At 48.4% G+C, this 14138-nt stretch overlaps 1 pseudogene across 1 annotated transcript; it reads right to left on the reverse strand.

Moving 5' to 3' along the window:
• Positions 1-5031: 5031 nt before the first annotated feature.
• LOC309664310 (NUT family member 2G pseudogene) lies at positions 5032-14122 on the reverse strand (annotated as a pseudogene). Its single transcript has 3 exons — positions 13437-14122; positions 11253-11309; positions 5032-5035 (listed from the first exon to the last, which is right to left on the reverse strand). The product of its transcript is annotated as an NUT family member 2G pseudogene (transcript).
• Between the last annotated feature and the right edge of the window lie 16 nt (positions 14123-14138).

The following is a 14138-nucleotide window of genomic DNA, read 5'->3' on the forward strand; positions in this document are numbered from 1 at the left end:
TAGTTCGACTATTGTAAATAATGCTGCAATGAACATAGGGTTGCATATATCTTTTCAAGTTAGCGTTTTTATTTTCTTTGGCTAAATATCCAGAAGTGGAATTGATGAATTATATGGTAGTTCTATTTTTAATTTTTGAGGAAACTCCATGCTGTTTTCCATAATGGCTACACAAATTTACATTCCCACAAGCAGTGCACAAAGTTTCCCTTTTCTCCCTATCCTTGCTAACACTTATTATTTCTTCGCTTTTGATAATAGCCATTCTAACAGGTATAAGGTGATACCTCATTGTGGTTTTGATTTGCAATTTCTTGATGACTAATGATGTTGAGCATCTTTTTGTGTACCTGTTAACCAATTGTATATCGTCTTTGGACAATGTCTTTTCAGATCCTCTGCTTATTTTTTAATTGGAATTTTTTTGTTTGTTTTTGAGTTGTATGAATTCTTTACATGCTTTGGATATTAACCCCTTATTGGATAGATGATTTGCAAATATTTTCTCCTATTCACTAGGTTGCCTTTTCACTCTATTGATGTTTTCCTTTGCTGTGCAGAAGCTATTTAGTTTGATGTACTTCCACTTGTTTATTTTTGCTTTAGTTGCCTTTGCTTTTGGTGTCAAATCCCAAAAAGAAAAAAAAAAATCATTGACAAGATTGATGTTAAGGAGCTTACTGCCTATGTTTTATTCTAGGAGTTTTTATGGTTTCAGGTCTTACATTCAAGTCTTTAATCCATTTTGAGTTGAATTTGTGTATGGTGTAAGATACTGGTCCAGTTTCATTTTTTGTATGTGGCTATCCAGTTTTCCTAACACCATTTATTGAAGAGACTGTCCTTTATCTATTGTATACTCTTGGCTCCTTTGTTGTAAATTCATTGACCATATATGAATGGGTTTATTTCTGGGCTCTCTATCTTTTTCATTGATATGTGTCTCCCTTTATACCAATACTATACTGTTTTGATTACTATAGCTTTGTAATATAGTTTGAAATCAGGGAGCATGCATTTTCCAGCTTTCTTCTTGTTTCTCAAGATTTTCAGGGCCTTTTGTGGTTCCATACAAATTTTAGAATTGTTTGTTCTGTTTCTGTGAAAAATGTCACTGGAATTTTGATTGAGTTTTATTGAATCTGTAGATTGTTTGGGGAGTATGGACATTTTAATAATATCAATTCTTCCAATACATGAGCATGGGGTATCTTTGTGTCTTCTTCAATTTATTTCATCAATGTCTTATAGTTTCAGTGTACAGGTCTTTCACTTCCTTGGTTAAATTTATTCTTATTTTATTCTTTATGATACAATTGTAAATGGGATTGTTTTCTTAACTTCTCTTTTGGTTAGTTTGTTATTAGTGTGTAGAAATGTGACATACTTCTGTATAATGATTTTATATCCTGCAAATTTACTCAATTCATTTATCAGTTCTGACAGTTTTTCGATGGAGTCTTTAGGGTTTTCTATATATTGTGTCATGTCATCTGCAAATAGTAACCGTTTTACTTCTTTCTTCCCAGTTTGGATGCCTTTTATTTCTTTTCCTTGCATAATTGCCCTGGCTAGGACTTTAGTGGTCGCCTTTGTCTTGTTTCTGATCTTAGAGGAAAAGCTTTCACCTTTTCACTGTTGAATATGATGTTATTTGTGGGCTTGTCATATATGGTCTTTTTTATGTTGAGGTATGTTCCCTCCTCTATACCCACTTCATTGAGAGTTTTTATAATAAACTGATGTTGAGTTTTCTCAAAAGTCTTTCTGCATCTATTGAGAGGATCATACGATTTTCATTCTTCAAGTTGTTAATGTGGTATATCACATTGATTGATTTGCAGATATTGAACCATCCTTGCATCCTAGGAATAAATCTCACTGGATCATGTTATATGACCATTTTACTGTATTGTGGAATTTGTTGTTTACTCTCCACATGTTTGTGAATTTTCCAGTTTTCTTTTTGTAATCAATTTCTAGTTTCATACCATTGTAGTCAGAAAAGGAGCTTGATATAATTTAAATCTTCTTCAATTTGTTAACATTTGGTTTTAGCTTTACATATGATCTATCCTGGAGAATGTTCCATGTGTACTTGAGAAGAATGTATATTCTGTTGCTTTTGGATGGAATGTTATATATATATGTTAAATCCATCTGATCTAACATGTCATTTAAAGCCAATCTTTCTTTATCGATTTTCTGTGTGGATGATATATCTGTTGATGTAAGTACAATACTCAAGTCCCAGACTATTATGGTATTGCTATTTCTCCTTTAAGGCCTATTAATATTTGCTTTATTTATTTAGGTGCTCCTATGTTTGACGCATAAATACTTACAAATGTTATATACTCTTATTGGATTGACCCTTTTATCCATATGTAATGTCCTTCTTTGTCTCTTGTTACAGTCTTTGTTTTAAAGTCTATTTTTTCTGATATAATTATAGATAGCTACCCCAGCTTTCTTTTGGTTTCCATTTGCATGGAATATCTTTTTCCATCCCTTCAATTTCAGTCTGTGTGTGTCTTTAGCTCTGAAGTGAGTTTCTTATAGGCCACATATAGATGGGTCTTCTTTTTTAATCCGTTCAGCCACCCTATGTCTTTTGATTGAAGCCTTTAGTCCATTTACATTTAAAATAATTATTGATAATTATGTATTTATTGCCATCTTGTTAATTGTTTCCTGGCAATTTTGTGATTTCTCTGTTCTTTTCTTCTCTTGCTCTCTTCCTTAGTGGCTTAATGACTTTCTTTAGTTGTATGTTTAGATTCCTTTCAGGTTATCTTTTGTGCATCTACTCTAGGTTTTTGCTTGGTGGTTACCATGAAGCTCACATATAACAACTTATATTTTAACAGTCTATTTTAAGTTGATAACAACTTAAGTTTGAATGCATTCTATAGGTCAAAGTTTTTACTCCTCCCTCCTCACATTTTATGTTTTTGATGACATATTTTACATGTTTTTATGTTGTATATCCCTTAACTAATTATTTTAATTATAAGTCTTTTTACGAGTTTTGTCTTTTAACCTTCATACAGCTTTATAATTCATTAATCCACTACCTTTACTATATACACTTACCTTTACTGGTGAGATTTACACTTTCATGTGTTTTCTTGTTACTAATTAGCGCCCTTTCTTTTCAGCTTAAAGAAGTTCTTTTAACAATTCTTGTAAGGCTGAGTTAGTGGTGATGAACTCCTTAAACGTTTAGTCATCTGGAAAACTCTTATCTCTCCTTCAGTTCTGAATATAACTGGGTGAAGTATTTGCGGGGTGAAGTATTCTTGGTTGGAAAGATTTTTCTTTCAGCACTTTGAATATATTGTGCCACTCCCTTCTGAGCTGTAACATATCTGCTAAAAAATCTGATGATAGTCTTATGGAAGTTCTTTTGTATGTAACAAGTTGTATTTCTCTTGGTGATTTTAAGATTCCCTTGTTATCTTTAACTTTGACATTTTAATTTTAATATTTCTTGGTATGGATCTCTTTAGGTTGATCTGCTTTGGAGCTCTCTGGGCTTCCTGTATCTGGATGTCTGTTTCTTTCCCCAGGTTAGGAAAAGCTTTCAGATATTATTTCTACAAATGTTTTCTGCCCCTTTTTCTCTTCTCCTTCTGGAGTTCCTATAAGGTGAATGTTATTCCATTTGATGTGCCATAAGTCCCTTAAGCTATATTAATTATTTTCATTCTTTTTTCTTCCTTATTCTCTGATTGGATGAGTTCCTCTGACCTGTCTTTGAGTTCACCTATTCTTTCTTGTGCTTCATCTTCTGTATTTCTAAGTTCAGTTATTGCGTTCTCCAGTTCGGTGACTTCTATTTGGAACTTTCTTATATCTTCTATTCCTTGGTTGAAGTTCTCACTGTTTTCATCCATTTTCCTTCTGAGTTCAGTGAGCACTTTTATGACCATAACTTTGAACTCTTTATCAAGTAAATTACTTATGTTCATTTCATTAAGATTTTTTCCTGAGGTTTTATCTTGTTCTTTTTTTGGAGTATAGTCCTCTCTTTCTTCATTTTGCTTGACTCTCTGTGTTGTTTTCTATGCATTAAGTGAAATAGTCACATCTCCCAGTCTTGAAGAGCTGTGTGACAGATGAACCTTGTCATTTAACGCTGTCTACTCTTGGTTGCCTCTCAAACCTTTGTGATTGTCTAAGCAGTTTATTTTTAATAGACTTGGCACACCCTCCCAGCAGTTGAGGGTGTGCCAAGACCAGTGAGCATCCCAAACTGGAGGATCTCAGTCAGCACCTAGATTCAGGTTGATAGGAAACCAGACAATTTGGTAACAGCTTTTAAAGAATACAAATATATTCAGTCCTGTGAGATTGCAAGTGTAAGCCTTGCTGGGCCCCAGAAGCAAGCAATCTGAAGATATTCCCTGGGGAGCAGTCACAAGAAAACAGGGCTTCAGATAAGTGTACAAGCTCCATTCTGGGAGATACCAGTGAACTGTAGTAAGGCAGAGTGAGGGTGGAAAGATGGTACCCCCAGCCTACCTTCCTTGAGAGCACATCCGTAGCCTCTAGATGTGTGCTGAACCTGAAGCCTGCTCTTAAGTCTTGTCCCTACTAGCAAATAGGCCTTTTTCATGTAAAGGCTGGGACTGTGTCTCAGTCTGATGTGTAGTGGTACATCCTGGGGGTGGTATCCTGCCAAGAACTGTCTCTCCAATTGTTACAGTCCCATGGGATGCAGAAAAGAGATCCCTCCTGGCCTCCAGAGCCAGGTGATCAAGGAGCATCCCCTGAGTGGAGGCCACAAAAGTGGGATCTCCCCTCTTGGAGATTCTGGCTCTCTGGAGCACATCAGAAGGAAAGTGTGAAGATGATGCTTACTGGATGGAGTGAGGCGCTGGGAAGAGTGCAAAGATGACACCATCTGAATAAAGGGGAAAAGGGAAAAGAAAAAAAGAAAAAGAAGAAGAAGAAAAATATATATATATATAGCAAGACAGAGGAAGAGCAGAGAAGAAGGAGCCAGCTGGCTGGAGCACAAAGTTGTCACCTGCAGGAAAGGAAAAAGGGGGAAAAAGATGGCACCTTTCAGCTTTATCAAGGCAGAGAGAGAGCAGGAAGATGGCACCCGCCAGCCTCTGTCCCTGGGGAGTATTCCAGGCAGGCCCCTGTTCCTCAGATTAATGCTTTAAAATTGGGAAGTGAGTCTCTTTCACAAAAAGTCAGAGTGCTTTTCAAAGGGCTGCTTCTGCACTTGGCCCTGGGGCAGGTGAGTCTGTGCACAGGCCCTTTAAGAGCTGTTCCTCAGTCCACCACAGCCCTGTGGGTCTCATGGGATGTGCCTTGTTGGTCTTCAAAGTCAGATGTTTTGGGAGTCTATCTCTCAGGTGCCAGCCTTAAAATTGGAGTGCCCAATGTGGGGTCCAAACCCTTCACCTCTCAGGGAGAAGCTCCAGGTTTTGAGCTCCTTCCTGATTGTGTGTCTCCACACCAGGGATGGGATTTATGGAAAAATTGTGTCTCAGCCTTTCCTACCTGTTTTGATGTGGTTTCCCTCTGGTTTTCCTGATGTGAAGGGGTTGCTCCACCATCTTTTAGTTTTTTTCAGAGGAAATTTTTCCATATGTAGCTGTAGATTTGGTGTGTTTGTGGGAGGAGGTGGGTTCAGGATCTTCCCATGTTGCCACCTTGAACTGGAACCTATTTACTATGTTTTAAATTTTGGTTTTCAATCGTTCGGTTTGTTACTAGTATATGGAAATATGATCCATGTTGTGTATTAATGTTTACATTAATGTAAACAATGTAAACAATGTACAATGTACATTGTTTACATGTAAACAATGTAATGTAAACAATGTTTACAATGTTGTGTATAGATCTTATATTCTGAGATCCTGCTAAAGCAATTTATTACAATTTATTACGAGTTTTCTTATACATTCCTTGGAATTTTCTATGTAGACCATTATGTCATCTGTAAATAATGACAATTATATTTCTTCTTTTCTAATATGTATGCCTCTTTTTTCCTTTTCTTGCTGTACTACACTAACTAGAATCTAAAGTACTACATTGAAAACTAAGAGATGAGAGTGGACATTCTACCCTTGTTTTTGAACTCAGGGAAAAACATTCATTCTTTCACCATTTCATGTGATGTTAGAAGTAGGTTTTTGGTAGATGTTCTTTATTAGGTTGAGGTAGTGACCTTCTATTCCTAGTTTTCTGAGCATTTTTAATATGAATAGGTGTTGAATTTCGTTAAATGCCTTTTCTATATTAATTGGTGTGACAGTATGTGTTCCTTTAGACTCAATATGGTAGATTACATTGATGATTTTTTACCATTGAACCAGGCTTGCATCCCTGGAATAAATTCCACTTGGTCATAGTCTGTTATTCATGTGGATTCTGATGGTAGGTATTCTTGTGGATTTCTTCTAGTAGGGTAAATTACGGTTCCCCAAAAAGGTCCGTGTTTAACCCCTCCTATGACAATATGTGAATGTCACCTTGTATGGAAAAAAGGACTTTGCAGCTGTGACCAAGTAAAAAATCTTGAGATGAAGAGATTATCATAAATTTTCTGGGTGGGCTATATATAAACACAAAGATTTGTATAGGAGGGACATAGGAAGAGTCAGAGTTGGAGAGACCATGTGATGAGGGAAGCAGAGAAAAAAGTGATGCACTTTGAAGATGGAAGAAGGGACTAATTCCAAGGAATGCAGGCAGCCTCTAGAAGACAGAAAGGGAAAGGAAACAGATTCTCCTGTAGGGCTTCAAAAGGAACAAGCCCTGAGACACCTTGACTAATAGACTACTGAGCTGCAAAAACTTTCTTTCACAAAGGGTCAAGGAGGGCTGGGAGCACATATGTGCTGCCCACCTGGACAGAGGAGGACCTGTGAGGCTGACCTACAGATTAGTGGAGGTGGAGAGACATGAGCCCCTTTCTTCTCCAAGCTCTTTGCAGGGTCCAGCAGAGAGCCATGCCACCTGCGGAAGCCTGCAGCCCCAGTTTTGCATGCTGATGGTGTAGGGGTCATGTTCAGGGAGTCCCTGTTGTCCTAACCCCTGCCTGGGTCCTGGGGAAGGAATCAGAACTCAGAACCTGGAGAAGAGCCTTTGGCCAGCAGGGAAGGGGCGTGAGGCCCGGGGCAGGTCTACAAAAGATCAGAGCATCTGAGTGCTTTAGGAGGAAGGGGCTTCAGAGGTGGGCCAGCACAGGCTGTGACGGAAGCTAAGCAGACTGGGAGGGGGGGCAGTTCGGGGAGATAGCAGGGGTCTGCTCCCTGCCCTCATTGTTTGCTCGTCTCACCCTTATGAGCGGGTCATTTCCCCTGCTCTGATGATTCAAAGTCTCTGCCGGCACCCACAGGACAGTGACTGAGGCATCCACACTCCTCAGCATGGATCCCAGCTCCCACCCAGATCTGGGGCCGCAGACACCTCTCCCCCACCCCTGCTGCCCCTGTGAGCAAGCTGTTCTTGTGAAACACGGTCATAGTTTGTCAGGAGGAACTGTTTTCTATGGGAATACAAATCAGTGTTGATACCAATACACACACATGTCCAGCCATGGGTGGAAAGGGAAGGGACAGTAGTTCTGGGGTGTCTTTGCACACCCCTAGGCCCCTAAGGCCAGTCCCCACAGCCACAGCCAGATGGGTCCTCCTCCCTCAGTTGAAAGAGATGCTGCTGCACAGAAATCCCACAAGTTCCACAAAGGGGCCCAACTGTCGTTTCCCTTAGACTCACCTGTAACAGGTGCCCCATGAATTTCCCCGCGCCCATTCCCCTTGTTGCATCCTCACTGGGATTAAGAGGTAGCTGCCTCAACCACTCTCCACATTGCAATAATCCCAGTGGGACTAGAGAACGCTCCCGCTATGATGAGGCAGACAGTCCTGTCCCAATGGCCAAGACTTTTCCTCTCTGGTCAGGCCACCCACACAGGAAACCCTGGATGAGCGGAGGGTCACCCCAGCGCCATCGCCTGGCCACTTCAGGGAAGCAGAGAGCAGCTCCATAAAGACAAGGGCCGTCTCCAGGCTCCGTCCTAGAAACTGGTTAGTGTCCAGAGGGCTGAGAGGCACAAAAGCAGCTCTCCCTCCCCAGACGGTTCAGGGATGCAGAAGATGCTACAGATGCCCCAGAAGGCCCCTAGCCAAGCAGGCTTTAGAGAAGGGCATGATGAGGGGGTCCCTGGGGAAAGTGAGAGCTATGCGTTCCCAGGGGCAGCCTGAGGAGTCCTTGTCTATGTGGAGGAAAGGTTTGGCCACCTGTAGATCCATAGCTCCTGTGACATCCCTCACCTTTCCTTCCTCTCAGGATCGCTCTCTGTGGAGCAGCACCACACGAAGAAGATGATGGTGGCCTGAGAGCATTTCCCACCAAAACTATCTTTATTCACAATTTTCATACATCACTCCAAAGGTCCTGCCCACACCCACCTCCCCCACCTCCCTAACCCCCCACAATCCCAGGATCAGCACTGGGGTGAGGAGGAGCCCCTAGGCTCCCCTGGGGGCCGCCCTGGGGGGCTCGCCCTGGAGGGCCGGCCCGGCTGTTCCCTACTGGCTGCAGTGCTTCCTCTTCTTCTTCCTCCTCTTCCCTGTGACAAACGGGTCACGCTTTCTCTTTCTCGGCTGTGAGGGGCGAGCCAGCCCCAGAGCCAAGGCTGGCCTCGCAGAGACCCCGTGGCCAGCCCCGGGGATGGGCAGCTTCTCAGCAGCGGCTGGGCGCCCACACAGAGCCCGCTTCCTCGACTTGGGAGCAGCTGGTGGATCTGGGCTGGGGCCTCTTGTCTGAGGGGAGGGGGCCTGGGGAGCACTCTGGGCCCCCCAACCTCCAGGGGAGGCCAGGCCTGAGGCAGGGGCAGGACTCTGGGACAGCCCGCAAGGCGGCAGACTCTGCGGAGAGGCCAAGAGGGAGGCCAGGCTGGGGAGCTCCTCCTCGTCCTCACTGGACGCGTCCCTGGGCCCTCGGGCCTCCGGAACAGGAGACGCCTCTCTGAGAACAGACGCATCCCTGGGTCCCAGTAGAGGGCCAGTGCGCCTTTGACCCTGGGGAGGGGAGGGCCGTCCGGCCCGGAATGGAGAGACCTCCTGACGTCCTCGACAGGGACCAAAGACTCTGAGCACGAACGGGCCAGTGTCTGCTCGGATGGGCCTATGAAGAGCCTCAACATCAATCTCTGGTGGGCAGGCTTCATCACTGACCGCTCGATGGCGGTCTTGGTCGTGCCTCTGGGCACCTTGGCCGGCGTGGGACTCAGATGGACTTGAGCCCATTCCGGGTGCACTGTGGCTCGGGGCTGCCGGCCCACCTTCCTCCTCTTTCAAGGCCAGGAGTTGTTTCTGCACCAGCTGGTAGGAGGGAGGAGGACAGTGACGGCTCCACGCGCACGTGTGAGAGGAGGAGCACTGGGCAGTGGGACAATGGCCCTGGGGGGGAGGAGGGGACGGGTGACCCCAGGACTAGACTCCAAATACAGACACGATGGCATTCCTGCCATCCTCCTGCACCTTATTCCCAGCTGTGTGTCCTTCCCTCCGCTCCCGGCTCCCCATCCTCTCCTTCCTATCACCCTGAGCTGCACACACCCCAGAGAGGGCCCTTCCCCATGCCAGGCCTCCGAGGCAGGGAAGGGATGGACAGAGCCATGTGGGCCTCCTGCTCTGGGGCCCTACCTCTCCCCTGCTCACTGGGGTCCCTCGTGCCCTGGTCTTCCTAGGTGTCCCTTGTCTCCCCTGTTCTACCTGCGATCCCTCCCTCCTCTGGCTCCCCTGGGCAACCTGGTTTCCCCTGTCCCCTGGATCACCTGGTGTCCCCCCTCCCCTGGTGTCCCCTGGCTCCCTAAGTGTCTCTCTCCCTCCCCTGGCTCACTTCTTCAGGGGGGAGTCCTTCCTCCTGCTTAAGCTCCTCAGCAAGGGCCAAGAGATCCAGCTGCGGGTCTGGGGAAAACAATTCTGCCGGGAATCGAGGATGAATGACTGCCTCCACCTCGGACAGAAAGAAGAGGCTGTGAGCATCCTTGGCCAGGAGTGGCCTGTGACACAAGAAGACCAGGAGGGAAAGTGAAAAGCAGAGACCCACCCCCACTCTCCTCCACAAGGCGGGGATGGTCAGCACACACACACACACACACACACATGCACATACACAGTCACACACAAAAGAGCACATATACAGATGCACATACACAGACACACAAAAGCATACACACAGACACAAACATATACACACATACATCTGCGTAAACCTCCCCTAACACCAGGCTCAGGAACAAGGAGCTGAGCTTAAGTCCCATCGGCCTGAGCAGAACCCAGATCTTAGGTGCTGAGAGTTCCATGCCCTGGCATCTTGTAGACCCCAGGCTCCAGGCCCAGCCTACCTTGGTGACAGAGTGTTCCCGGGAACGCAGCTCGTCAGTGTAGCTCAAGAGACGCGGGTCCAAGTAGGTGTCGTCCTCTTCCTGCTTCAGCTCATTTCCGTCCTTTCCACATTCTGCATGTGACTTGCCCATGGCTGAGTGGACGTGCCCCACCAGCGCCTCCATCCTGTCCACATACTCCCTCACAGTCTCAGGGGGAATCTCCTTGGGCGCCTTGGGCTCCGGGGGCCACTGGGATCTGTGTGGCTTCGGGTGCGAGGGCTGGGCCCTGGGGCCGGACATCCTGGGAGCACAGGCTGAGGCAGAGCAGAAGGAAGGGAAGGAAGGTGAGGGACTCCCGGTCCACCTCCTGACCACCGAGCGCACGTTGGTGAGGGCATTGTCTGGGGGACATTGATGTGGGTGTGGGAGGGGTCAGGACCATCTGAAGCCTCATGCACAGTTGGAGAGGGGAGGTAAGGGGGTCATCTAAGAGAGTCACAAGTAAGGAAGTGGGGAACCTCCAATTTTCTAGGGGGTCTCCCCATCAAGCCCACTTCTTAGGCAGACTTCGTGTGGGGTCCTTTGACAGGGAGGTGTGAGAGGAGTTACAAAACTGACCAAGTCAATACCCCGTAGTGACAAGGGGCAGCTGAGACCCCACCCCCCACCCCCCGCCTCGGTGGCTGTTTTGGTTGAAAGACCAATGCCCCTGTCTTGAAAGAAAAGGATCCACCTGGGGGCGGTGGCCAACCCTACGCCCCTGTTACCTGTGCCTTCAGCTCCAGTGGGAAGCTGGGTGACTGGCTGAAGGCCCACTTTCGGGGCTGGGGGCCCCCGAGGATCCAGCTTCGGTGGGGCTGGAGGAGGCAGGTCCTGCGCGCACTGCATCCACTGCAAATGCTGAATGTGCATCTCCTCCTTGGCCGCAAATTCCATGAACCTGGGGGGTGACGGAGGCACAGGCCACCCTGAGAAAAAGGCCTGGGTTCTGGAGCCCAACAAAGGCAGCCAAGAATGAGGCACTGGGAGAGGATGTGCCTTGGGGCCGTCAAGGCCCTGTGAGGTGCTGTCCACAGCAGAGAGCTGCTCCTGGAAGTGATAACAAGATCTGGGACCCTTCCTGCCTCACCAGCACTGGAGGGCATTCAACAGCATAGACCCAGGTCGCTGAATTGAACCAGGTCAACGGGACACATGGCTGACCCAGGGGGCACCCTCCTCATGCCCCCGTCCCCATCCAGAACCACATGAAGGGCTGACAGCCAGAGGCTGGAACAGGCATGTGTTCCCCACAGGGGTCCTTGCCCGAATCCAGGACCCTGGGCTAAGACTGAGCCTCCTGGAACATAGACCTGGAGACAGGACCCAGGAGAGGCTGGACGATGTGGATGCTGAGCTTAGAGGAGAGGCCTTCCCCTCCTCTGAGAGGCGCTCGTTTGTTTGCTTTTGTTTCTTAAACCAAGGGGATTACCATGGAGCAAACACTGGAAGGGCCGGAGACCCCTGGGCTGATGGCAGCTGGCTTCCCCAGCCTCTTGAGGGAAGCCAGGGTACCCACTCAGGCCACTGTTTGTAAGGAGAGGAGGTCCCAAGTTTATGTTAGTGGCCGCCAGCCACCCACCACTAAGGAAGCAGCAGGCTGGCGGGTGGAGCTCTTTCCCCGGCCCAGCCCATATGGCCGGAGTTGGACCCCTACTGGACTCACAGCTTCACCCTGCCCCGTCCTGAGACCTTCATGTCAAGGCAAGGATAGGTCAAAATCAGGGGAAAGCAGAGCTCCTGGTGGAGGAAGGACAGAAGTCTCAAACTCTCAAGGTGAGGGAGGGGTTTCTGGAGGACAGTAGGGCCCCTGGGCTGCGGGGCCCCTGTGCTGGGTGACAGCCCTTCTCCTCTGTCCTCTCTGATGAGCATCCCCACGGCCAGACCCTGCCCTCACCCACTCGCCTCACCCTCCACGCAGCCCCTGGGCCCAGGACGCTGACTCACTTTTCCGCCCTCTCGTAGTAGATCATCCGGTCAAGGTTGCTTCTGCACCGCCATTCCTGCATGGCCCTCCACAGTCCCTCCTCCTGCGTCATGGTGGGATTCAGGCGGGCCAGGGATCGAAGCACTGGGCTGTAAGCACTCGGGGTCAGTCTCCGGGCCCAGCCCAGCCCCCACCTGCCTGACCCCACCCGCCCATGTGGACCACACATCACTCAACCCAGAATGACTGAGCAAGAGGAGGGTGAGAGGCGGGCGTCTGGGAGGGCAAAGACAAGCCTTCCCGGCCACTGCTGTCACCGCCTCACACTCACTCAAGGACGACCATCCACTCCCAGGCTAGAGCTGGGACATTGTGCCTTGGGGAGCTCTTTTCCTCCTCAAGGCTGCATTTTCATCATAAAAATCACTATCATCAATGAGGCGTGGCATGTGCCAAGCAATCTGCTAACACTTCATAGATTAGCCCAAGGCGTCTTCTGCACAGTCCTCTGAGTGAAGTGTAATTGTCCCCTTTTTACGAGGACCGGAGGTTTAGGATGGAAATGCCTGCCAGGCTCACAACTCTAGTGGGAGAGAGCCCACGCCCTTAGGAGAGCTCTACCATCACCCTGTTCCTAGTGGAATTCTCCACAACGAAGTGGAGGCATGCATAAAGCGCTCTCCTGGGCCCCGCGCTCCTCCTCCTCCTCTGAAGTGACCTCCCCTGGCCATGTACGCTCACGTCCTGTATGAAGGACGCGGCACCACAGGAGAGTGCGGCATCCACTCCTTGGCTCCTCACCTTACACCACGACCCTCTCTGACTGCAAGTCTTCAGTCCGTATTACCATGAGAATCATGGAAGAGCAAGCTGACCAGACTCACAGGGTGGTGGGGCCAGTTGAGATAGGGCACATTTCAGTCCTGATGTCACGGACTGGCAGGCCCACCCATGTGACCGACAATGTGCCTTCTCATAGCATGGACATCGCCCTCACACCTTCCTTCCAGTATCCCTAGAAACCTAACGTGCGAGTCCATCCCCAGTTCCTCTTTATCTAAAAGCTCCCATAAGCTCAGGACCCTCTGAGCGTTCACTCACATGAGAAAGCAGGAAAAAGCTTCTGCATCAGGACTCAGGCGAAAGTGTCTCCGGGCCAGGGGCTTGAAGCGCTGCCAACGTCGGAAGTTACTGTACTCTCTCTGGGTGTTAGAGGAGCCATCCTGCGAGGCGTTGGACTGGTTGGTGGCCAGGCGGCCCTCCCTGGAAGTGCCATGTGGCCCTGGCCCAGAGTTCACTGGGCGAATGATAGGGGCCAGCTGGGCAGCTGGTGGTGGAGCTTGAGGAGGAAAGCCTGGGGTCCAGCCTCCCTTGCCAGCCTGACTAACTCCAACAGCTGAAGCAGTCACAGCGGTCCCCATCACAGGGGTTGCTATGAATACGGGTGCAGGACATGCAGCGCTCCTGCTGAGGGCCGCTGGAGCGCTCCAGTTGAGGGGGGCCTGAGTAACGACAAAGGTCTGAGTCTGGGGGGCCTCCACTGTCCTCCCTTGTGACCTGACTTGGACAGTGAGGTTGCAAGCCCCAGGGGCACTGGGGCCACGGCCACCATTAGCCACCATAGGCGTCCTGGGGAAAGCTGGCAGCAGCAGGCTGCTGCCAGGAGGGAATGCTGGGGTGATGGGACGTGGCAGGTGCTGCTGCCAGGGTGGCCGGTGCTGGGCGCCAGGAATGGGTGGAGGGAAGGGCACTGCCGTGAAAGTAGACAAGGCGGCACCGGGGTTCATGGTCACATCCGTTCCC

Source organism: Balaenoptera physalus, assembly GCF_965194825.1.
Source record: "Balaenoptera physalus genome assembly, chromosome: 7".
NCBI classification, from domain to species: domain Eukaryota; kingdom Metazoa; phylum Chordata; class Mammalia; order Artiodactyla; family Balaenopteridae; genus Balaenoptera; species Balaenoptera physalus.